The following is an 11581-nucleotide window of genomic DNA, read 5'->3' as shown; positions in this document are numbered from 1 at the left end:
AGTACAAGATCTGAGTACTTCTACTTTTACTTAAGAACAAGATCGCGCGGGGATCGGAGAGCACGAGGGGGAGTGCAGATGGAGTTCAGAGAGATATGGAGGGCAAGAGCGAAGGGGGAGCAACATTTTAAAGTCGATGCGGTTAACGGGAGGTTGTTGAAGAACCGGGGTGATATGATCAATGAAAGGAGTTCTTGTAATTGAATTGAATTTGACAGAGTGTTTAATTAAATACCGCTTAGTAGTGCCGTTACACAAACATCCAAACAGGAGGAACTTTGCATGTAAAGTAAAAACCGTGGGTCACACGAAGCCAGATTTCATCACACAGTTAGATAAACACAGGCTGAATTTAAAGACAAATCTATAATCCCGCCATAAAGATTTATTATGTGCGTAAAAAGATTTGAATGCACAATATTTTCCAGGAACATTTTGTGTCCTCGTGAGCTGATAGTGATAAGGTTTTTAAACACAGTGATTGTTATTCAGAATGTAGGGCACGGGCAAAACAGGTCAGAAATTGTATAATCAGAAAACACTGATCAATATTTATTTATACATCAAACTTGATAGCAGAACATTTTAACTGAGTTATTTATTTATATCAATGTTTATTTCAACATTTATTATTTATTTATTTGTATTATTTATGTGTATTATGTATTCCTTTTTTCATTCATTCACGTATTTATTATTTTATTCATTTATTTATTCATTTATTTATTTATTCCTGTATTTATTTATTTATGCATTTTTTATTTTATTTAATCCTGTATTTATCAAAACTTATATTTATTTAAACATTTATTTATGGATTTATTTATTAATTATTTTATTTATGTATTCCTTTATGTAATCATTTATTTAAGCCTCCATATGCGATATATTGTTGCATTAAGTATATGTTACTGATGTAGAAAAACAAGGTTCTTATACAGAAAATATTCATGTATACGTCATTTTATTCTTCTAAAGTATAAAGCATTACATGGAAGTACTTCCTTACACTCCTTAATACATTGAACTAATTAAAAACCTTTCTATGGTAAATCTGTGCACGGCATTTCCAGTAAACTCCTATCGTGCAGCGCAACACCACGAACAAGTCAAGACTTGCCTGCACTGTAGCTTCCTGTTAGCAGAAAATGGGGAAGTCCCAGGGAAACTGTCAGCTGATCTGAGGTCAGCGTGATAACCATGTAAGGTAGAAGAGTGGAAATGTGTTACATTAAGAAGAGAAGTGAAACAGAAAGTAACACGGTTTCTACTTTAAGTTGTGCTTAAAAGGAAGTAAACGAAGTCTTTGATGTACAAATAAGGATTCAAGGCTTTTATTGTAATGTGTTCAGATGGTTCAGAGCTACACCGTAGTTATCAGTGACAATGGAAATCTTATGTCACAGGCTCCTCCAACAGTGCAACACAATAACACGGAGACAATAGTGCAAGTAAATAAAAATAAAATAGATTATAATATAAATAGTGCAGAGTCTATATACAAGTAATTGGAATATTGATATAAGTTACAACCAGATGAATGTTATGGATGTTCTTTCATAAGTTCAGGTGTTTAACATTCTTATAGGGACAGGATATAAGAGCGTGAGCAGGAAATAACGTGAAATTAAATTCCTGCTAAAGACAAGACAATACAACCAAAAACATTCCTTGCATGCCGTGTATCAGACTCAGTGTGTAGTGTCTCTACTTTAAAGAGTCCTCTCCTGCTGATGTTCAGGTGTATATCAGTATGCCTGCTGATGTTCAGGTTATATCAGTATGTAGTGTTCTACTTTAAAGAGTCCTCTCCTGCTATGTTCAGGTTATATAGTTGTAGTGTCTCTACTTTAAAGAGTCCTCTCCTGCTGATGTTCAGGTGTATATTTATGTTTAGTGTCTCTACTTTAAAGAGTCCTCTCCTGCTGATGTTCAGGTGTATATCAGTATGTAGTGTCTCTACTTTAAAGAGTCCTCTCCTGCTGATGTTCAGGTGTATATCAGTATGTAGTGTCTCTATTATCAACAATAAAGGGAGTATTTTGAAGAGGCATAAAAAGCAAACACACCTCAAAGTTGTACTCAGTAACCTTCTCATGTTATCCATGAGTGCCTCTAAGGAGAATCTGGAATGTCTCCACACACACACACACACCACACACACACACACACACACACACACACACACACACACACACACACCACACACCACACACGCACACACGCACACACGCACACACGAACACACACACACACACGCACACGCACACGCACACGCACACGCACGCAAGCACTCACTCACACACACACACACACTGTAGGTTTACAAGGTTAAGCCGTTCTGCAGTAATGTGCATACTTTTATTCTTAATGATAAACTGCCGGCCTTTGAAGGTAAATTGAAAATTGGACTGAAATGTTATTTTAAAAGTACAATTTTGAGATACTTGTACTTCACTTGACTTGAGTATTTCCATTGTATGCTAACTCCTTCTGCTCCACGGTTCAGAGGTAAGTGATGTACTTGTACTCCACTACATGTATTTAATACCTTTTAGTTAGTTTGCAGATTTGGATGAATGATATGAAATATAATCAACTTTAATCAGACTTTAGTTATAAACACTTCACATACCTACTTTAATCACTAGAGGGCAGCACACTACAACCTGTCAATTAAGAATATGAAATGTATACAATTATTATTTCTAAAATACAATCATAGTTTGAATATACTTATGTTCATAACAATAGATATTTAATTTTTTCTTCACCTGTATTCATTTATTTTAAAAAAAGGCCGTTTTATTTTTGAAAAACTACAATGCAGGTGCGTACGGTCGTGACGTCAGCAGCGTTCTAAAGTAGAGCTGTTATCCTCACTGCGCATGCGCCGGAGTCACTTTTACTTTAACCACACAGGGCTCCAGCCTCTTTCAGTCGGCAGCACACACCTGTCACTGTAAACTGCTCTGGGTTCATTCAGACATGAAAAACCTTCATTTCAAGGACTTCTTCTGGGTGAGTTCACACTGCTGGGTTTAAAGATGAATTATTGTTAAAAATATTGCACTTTTTGGTCGAAAAAAGTCACATTTCCTCAACAATTAAATCAAGAAAAGCCTATTTTTGCTAATGCTGCGTGTATCTCTGGTTTCAATTTCCAGTGAAGTCGAGTTGTGATGGGAATTAGAAATACTTACTTATTTTTGGTGTTATAGGGAATTTATGCAGTGGTAAAATCTGTTTTCAGACACTATTGTATAATGTAAAAGTACTATAAGCATCCAAAACTGTAGTATTTCAAGTATTATGCAGAAAAAATCCCTACTATTGTTATACTATTATATATGATATGTTATATGATCATTTTTACTGTTCCATTAATGTATAAATAGCGTTTATCTACAGCAATGCATCATATTTTATAAACTAATCATGTATTTTGCATGTACAATCTTACTCTGCAAAGTTAATATAGCGGTTAAACAATAAATACATGTATTAAAAATGCAGCTTACATGCAAGGCAGTAGAAGTATAAAGGCGCATACCATTATAACAACTCAGTTAAAGTCAAATAGGTTTAGTACTTAGCTATATTTCACCACTAGCTTAGTAAATACGCAGACTGCTGGATAAAGGAAGGGTTGCACAGCTCCATATGTTTAATAGAAAGTCAATAAGCTGCAGATTTAAACTCAGTGAGGATAATTGCAGGCTGCTGCTGCTGCCTCAGATTAGAGAGAGAGGTGCAGATCAAAACATCAATTAAGATCTGTGTGTGAAACTCCTCAATGCTCTGGAGTTCATTTCTATCTGCTGTCAGGGAACTAAAAATGTGAATTAAATTAAAGTAAAACAAGTTTAGGCAGCAGAATAGAAAGGTGTGAAGTAACTAAGTAGATTAAACTAGTACTGCACTTAGTTACTTGAGTTCCACCTGGAGTAAATCCACCAGCTACCCTGCAGTATACAAAGTCATTCAAACTAGCTGCACCTTTACCAGCTTTGAGAACACTTTCATGATCAATCATTATAAAACATATCATATATATTATTCTGAAATGGACCAATCTGCACAAACTGCCGCTACTTTCACTATATTTTGATGATAATACTTTTCTACTTTCACTTGAGGAACATTTTGAATGCAGGACTTTTACTGAAATAGAGTATTCCTACACTCTGGTACTTCTACTTTTACTCAAGTACAAGATCTGAGTACTTCTACTTTTACTCAAGTACAAGACCTGAGTACTTCTACTTTTACTCAAGTACAAGATCTGAGTACTTCTACTTTTACTCAAGTACAAGACCTGAGTACTTCTACTTTCTCTGAGTACTTCTACTTTTCTCAAGTACAAGATCTGAGTTCTTCTACTTTTACTCAAGAACAAGATCTGAGTACTTCTTCCACCTCTGTATGTCCGCCACAGATTAGATCCATAAGTATATACATATCCATATATCCATATACTTTCTGTTTCTTAAATGTGCTTTGAGGTCTGATTTGAAAAGTGTATATTCATTTAATGAAATAAACTGGACCTGTACTGAAATATCTTTTTCTGTTTTCACAGAATTCTGACCTGACGTCCACCGGTGGATATGATGCGATCGTCCAGTATCTCAGCGATGGAAAGAGGACATGTAAGGAGGTGGAGGACTTCATGAAGGCCAGGTAATTAAATCAACTGCATCAGAACCAGAACCAGAACCAGCTTTATATAGTAGTATGTGTAACCATGAGAGGAATCTAACTCGGTTTCAATTTCATTGTACGTTCAAGCAGATGACTTAAAAGCTAAAAACAACGTTCTGTAAAGACACAAATAGGTGTATATACCGTAATTTTCGGACTATAAGCCGCGCCTTTTTCCCTATTTTTCGACGCTGCGGCTTATATAACGGTGCGGCTAATCTATGGATTTTTACAGCTAACGGCCAACACCTTTAACTCTATGGGCTCTATGGCCAGTCCGCGGACCCCCACCTTTAAGCGGCGGGTTCCAGCAGGAAAAGCTGGAGGCCGGAAAAGAGTGAGACAGGTAGCGCGCAAAAGTAAAAGTGGAACCGAGAGTGGTATGCCGCTGCTGCGGCTTATATTCAGGTGCGCTTATAGTCCGAAAATTACGGTATATTTAACCGGAAGACGGATTTTAGTCATGGACGTCTGGATCTTAAGTTTTTGGGGCCAGAAGCTGAACTNATAAATTTGTAACTTACCTCGTTTAAAGCTTTGTTATAGTACTATGTCAATATTTATAATATATTTCGCGGGCAGGTAGCCTACATTGAATTACAAGTAGAAGTAGTAGAAGAAGAAATACGCTAACGCTACAAACAGGCACAACTCTTTTACTCTGTTTTTACCATAGACTTGGTTTTACTGACATCTAACATTTTATTTCACCTTGCTTTATGTTTTTTAATGCACATTCAAAAACGGGAGCATTTTCCAGAGTTTCAACCGGGTACCGGCCACCGAAAACGGCGACTTTGCCCAGAAAACGGACGTTTTGGTCTGTGGACTGTGTTTACAGCTAAGCACAAACGCTAACATGAATTAAGACTACCGTAATTTTCGGACTATAAGCCGCGCCTTTTTCCCTATTTTTCGACGCTGCGGCTTATATAACGGTGCGGCTAATCTATGGATTTTTACAGCTAACGGCCAACACCTTTAACTCTATGGGCTCTATGGCCAGTCCGCGGACCCCCACCTTTAAGCGGCGGGTTCCAGCAGGAAAAGCTGGAGGCCGGAAAAGAGTGAGACAGGTAGCGCGCAAAAGTAAAAGTGGAACCGAGAGTGGTATGCCGCTGCTGCGGCTTATATTCAGGTGCGCTTTATAGTCCGAAAATTACGGTAGATATTAAAGTGTGGCTGCACAATATAATAACACATGGTAAACCCTCACACACACACACACACACACACACACACACACACACACACACACACACACACACACACACACACACACACACACACACACACACACTCTCTCTCTCTCTCTCTCTCTCTCTCTCTCTCTCTCTCTCTCTCTCTCTCTCTCTCTCACACACACACACACATGTTTCTGGTATCAGTACTTTACTCCACTACTTATTTTTCTGACAACTTTTTACTTTGACTTCTTACATTTTGAACACAAATACCTGTACTTTCTACTTCTTACATGTTGAACACAAATACCTGTACTTTCTACTTCTTACATGTTGAACACAAATACCTGTACTTTCTACTTCTTACATTTTCCAACACAAATACCTGAACTTTCTACTTCTTACATGTTGAACACAAATACCTGTACTTTCTACTTCTTACATTTTGAACACAAATACCTGAACTTTCTACTTCTTACATTTTGAACACAAATACCTGTACTTTCTAATTCTTACATTTTGAACACAAATACCTGAACTTTCTAATTCTTACATGTTGAACACAAATACCTGAACTTTCTACTTCTTACATTTTGAACACAAATACCTGAACTTTCTAATTCTTACATGTTGAACACAAATACCTGTACTTTCTACTTCTTACATTTTCCAAACAGGCTGGTTCCTTTAGTCTGAATTGGTGTTTGGTGGCGTGATCATTATTATTTAGAGTCATTGCGTGCCTATTGATTTGAACACGATCCGTGTATCCATCATTTCCTGCTCTTCTCTAAAGAAGAGGGACCAATGAAAACGTTGTCATGTTGCCGTTGTTCAGCATGGAAACATTCATTAGCTAACAATGACATTATTGTTCTATTAATATAAAGGGAGGTCAGGTACTCTTTAAAACAGCTGCTAGTTATGGGTACTTTTTACTGAAGTACATTTCAAAGCCTCTTTACTTTGACTTGAGTAAACAAGTTTAGTCAGTACTTCTACTTTCACCAGAGTATTTTTAAACACGAGTATCTGTACTTCTACTTGACACTGAGGCAATTCAAAGTGAAGAGTGTCTGAAGTACTTTTCCTCTTTAACAACAACTGATGTGTTGTGAAGCATCATCTACATATATTTGCAGCAGAGTCATTCAAAGTTAATCATTTAAATGTGTATTTCCTTCTTCCTCGTGTGATAAGTGATCTTTCCTCAAGTGTTGGCAGCCAGTGACACATCAGCTCCATTTGCTTGGTTTGATTGCACTATAATAAAACTCACAGTAAGGATACAGCAGCAGAGGATATTGCATAATAACCCAACCAGAAGTTTCCACATTTAAGAGTGAAAATAACTTTTTTAACACCACAACACACAGGTTTCAAAATACTGTAGCACCCTTATCTCACTGTGACACTAAAAAAAAACCTGAATGAACCGGTTCCTTTCTTGTGCATGTAAATGGTCTGCAAAGGCTAAAATCCAAGCCTTTGCAGGAAGTGCGCCGGACTCTGAGGAAAATATTTGTTGTGGCCAAACGGCGGTACTACACTTCCATATCAGTCGCTGGGCCCATTGACTAACATCGGGAAAGAGACGTCTGTAAATCGTTGGATAATTTTTTTAAACTAAATAAACTACCCAGTATGAACGTTTGTATAGCCCTTTTTAAAAACGTTCGGTCCTCTAGTTGTAAAATGTGCTAATAACGTTATTCTGAGAGTTATTTTCCTCGGCATTATGAACGCGCATCTAACCCACGGGAACGCGCCGCCCGGCATGTTCATGTGACGTGTTCAGTACTACATGAGTTTTACCTTTACCCATGGACGCACAATAAGAACGGATTATATGATTATATGAATACTTTCGTGACGTTTCGCTCTCTCAAAAGTTGGGCCATTTTGTCTTCATGCGCCAATGAGCAACTCTCATAGGAATGAACGAGGCCCCGCCTCCCACGCTGTATCCAGTTCTTATTATACATCCATGCTAAGATCCCTTAGTGCCCTCACTAAGAAACACTCGCGCCCCTATTGGCTAGCGCTCCAACACATTGTACGTGATAGGCTAAGGGGCGGGACATCTCTAAGAGGTTGGCCAATCACAACAGAGCCGGCCAGCTAACCAATCAGAGCAGACTGCAGCACAGGCAGAATAGGGACTCTTTAAGTAAGAAAACAAAATGGTTGAAATTAACAAGTGTTCAATTATTATTTCCCTAAAAAAAATCCCAATTATTTTGAGACTTATTTTCTCTTGACATTATCTTTACTTGCTTTAAGTTTCTTGTGTTTTACGTTTTAGATGTACACATGAGGATAGAAATGAGGAAACTATAATGGGATATAATAATAATATTTACTTAAAAGGTGCGTCATATTCACTTTTAAGACCACTACGAATATATATAAAATGTACAGAACAAGTTGCTTTTGGATCAGTTACCACTACGTAACATAAGAACATATCAAAATGAGAGTATTTCGGTGGATGGAGGAATCATTTGTGCTGGAATACACGAGTGCATTTGAACCAAACAGTGTATGCAGCAGCACAGAAAGCCTTTGTTGTGTGTTCTCTAAATGGCACCTTGTTATTTGAGTTTCTGATAAGGCAAACCCCATAAAGTGATAAGGCATCATTAATAATATTCTCTTCAGTTATTTCCTGGTTCCCTTTTTGCCCTTTCTTCTTCCATGCTTGCTTTTGATGGGGTTGTTTTTCATCTATACCTGTGTTAATCCAGGTAAGTCCTATCTTTTAATATAAATATGTTGGGTTACTACACTCATTAAAACCAACAATGAGTATTTATAATGTGTTATAAATAAATATATAAATATATTTTTAATCCGCCTAAGAGCTTTTACTTGTCAAAAAACAACAAAAAAACATCAAATTGCAGTTTCTTTTAGACTTAATTTCACAAACACCATCCTGCTGCAACAAATATGGATTCATCCACCGCTGAAAAACGGTCCCTAACGGATACACATTAGGCCAGGGGTGTCAAACTCAAGGCCCGGGGCCAAATCCGGCCCATTTGATGTGGCCCGCAAGAGCTTGCAAAGAATATAATACGTTCTTATACGGTTACATGCTGCTTTACAGACGACATGTCCCACAATGCATCACGCACTGTGACATGCGCACTGAAGAGAGAATTATTTGCCCTGGACTTCTGCTTTCAGACGTAGTTAATTACTAAGTTATTACCCAACCGATAATAATCCAATTCAGAGGCAATAATTTAATATAATACATAATTTTGTATATATTATATATTTATATATGTATATTTATATGGTTACAACCGGCTCTTTGAGTGCAACCATAATGCTAATGTGGCCCGCGATGAATTTGAGTTTGAGACCCCTGCATTAGGCGCTTTCACACCAAGTACAGTTCAGAAGCGACGCAAGAATCCTTCCTAGCCTCGGAAAACGAAGAATTGTGGAACAGGCTAACAGGTGTGCGTCATATGCGAGGCCCCGCCTTAAATGGAGGCGCGATTTCCGCCAAAGATCTGGGAAATTGGTCGTGCGCAAAGCATTGTGGGATTTAAGAACCCTGGAGGATACACATGTGCAGCCTAGAAATTTCTCGCTACGAAGGACGCCGACCTCTGTAGAATTCCAAGGAGCTGGAGATGACGTAGCATCCTTGAAATAGTGGCTCTGGAGCATCCTCCCTTGACATTGAAAAACACCCTCACTCCGTTGGCGCGCTGGGCTAATCCTAATAATGCTAATGCGAGCAAATAAAATGGCGGCTTCACAAAACTTTTCGGAATTTTACAGGGCGTGGTTTGCAATTCGCCCAGCCAATCAGAAATTGGAACCTTTTCCTCCCCAGGAAAGTACCTGCTCTCTAGCTGGGACTAAAACGGGGTGTGGCTCAGTGGGGTAGTGCGCTGAACTTTGAACCATGGGATAGCAAGTCCGAGTCCCACTGCAGTCAGCATGTCGTTGTGTCCCTGGGCAAGACACTTCACCCCAAAGTGCTCCTGTGGGGATTGTCCACAGTATTGAGTATGTAAGTCGCTTTGGATAAAAGCGTCTAACAAGTGACATGTAATGTAATGCGAAAAGATTCCCGAAAAAAGTTCTAGTTCCAGATCTTTTTGGTGTGAACGCAAAATCCTAGAAGAACTATCGGAGCTATTCCTGGGAAAAGCACTCCGGTGTGAAAGCGCCTATTATGTCCTAAATTCATATTTGACGTTCATTCACAACGTCCGTCAATAAAAATGTCCATTAAATGATCCTGATGACCAACTGGTTTGCATATGTACACTCATCATAAAGCGTCATGGAAATAAATGTGCAGTTTATCAGATAAAGAATTTCCCTATCTGTCTGTATGCTGACCTTAATGTAGTACAATTGTGTCTTTCAGGGCCTCCATTGAAGAGAAATATGCCAAAGACCTCCTGGGTTTGTCCAAGAAAGTGTGTGGACACAATGAGATGAAGTGAGTGTGTTTTTATGATGTGTTGGGCTCCATTTATTTACATTAGACAGCAGTTAATAAAAGTGTGTTTCTGCGTATTTTTGGATGCAGAAAGAGAGGTTAAAGATGAGCCTGCTTACTAGGCATGGGATTGTGGTAAATATGTGGTTCGCAGTTTGAAAGTGAAAATATAAATGTCTTTTAAGTTGCAGAAATGTTTTGAGCGCCGCAAGTTTACTTCCCATTCTGTCCGCGGTCACATATCAGTTTATTTGTGTGAAGAGGAAGGAGGAACAATGTGGGAGGGGGAGATGGGAACTGGATTTACTTAATAATAGTTTATTAATAGGCCTTTGTATTAAAGGTTCCCTGCTTCTCACAAAAAGGCAATGTGTGGATTTAAGGAGGCCCTATTATGCTTTGGGGCTGTGCCTTTCCTGTAGTTTGTGATATAGGTTTGTGGGCATGTAAATGTTCTGCAAGGCTTAAAACCCACTGTGGAACACTCACGCTCCCATAGAGCGGTGCAGTGGTGACGTATTTGTGTAGGCCGACCCGGAAGTAAGCGCCTGGTTCCCTCGACAAAAAAGCAACGGATTATCTCCATAGGATTTTGGAATAGCGTAAAAAATAAGATCTGTGGAAAAGGAACCTGTTTGATAAATGCACGTTTTGTTCAGCTGGATAATCTCCACACGTCTACCCTACTTTTATCCTTTTCTAATCATAAATCTAATCGCCAGAAGCAGAATGCTAACGTTATGCTATAAACCACATGTGTCAAACTCAAGGCCCGGGGGCCAAATCAGGCCCTTGGTGGATTTAATTTCGGCCCGCAGGATAATTTCTAATTACTATTAGATCTGGCCCGCCGGTACATTGCACGCACACCTTCACTCCATCCTGAGGGTCTCCTCAGCTCAGAGCCTGAGCCCAAACATTGATGACCTTGCACCCAAGATGAGATGCCAAGTATCTGAACTAGCATCACAGAGCAGCACACTGAGTTTAATGGATGTTTCCTTCTGCACTTTCTCTCTCACGACAACAGGGCATGTTTGGTTTTCTCTTTGAGGGAAATAGTTTTCTTGAAGCTGTTGTTGGCCTGTGGGAAAATTTAATCATAAGAAATGACTCTGGAGAAGCTGCAGATAGAGCCATAAGAAATGAATGCAAATGATTATTTAATGTTTAATGTTGTTTTTATAGGCAATCATTTAAGCTTTGTTAGTTCCAGGTT

At 38.6% G+C, this 11581-nt stretch overlaps 1 long non-coding RNA gene across 1 annotated transcript; it reads left to right on the top strand.

The window, feature by feature from the left end:
- The first annotated feature begins 2927 nt into the window (after positions 1-2927).
- LOC104959633 (uncharacterized) lies at positions 2928-10362 on the top strand. The gene is made up of 3 exons (XR_799892.1): positions 2928-3021; positions 4583-4683; positions 10288-10362. It is a non-coding gene; the product is annotated as an uncharacterized lncRNA (long non-coding RNA).
- The last annotated feature ends 1219 nt before the right edge of the window (positions 10363-11581 follow it).

This window comes from Notothenia coriiceps, unplaced genomic scaffold (genome assembly GCF_000735185.1).
Source record: "Notothenia coriiceps isolate Sejong01 unplaced genomic scaffold, NC01 NC01_scaffold00030610, whole genome shotgun sequence".
Taxonomy (NCBI): Eukaryota; Metazoa; Chordata; class Actinopteri; order Perciformes; family Nototheniidae; genus Notothenia; species Notothenia coriiceps.
The sequence above is the reverse complement of the archived record's forward strand: the minus strand, read 5'-3'. Positions and strand labels throughout refer to the sequence as shown.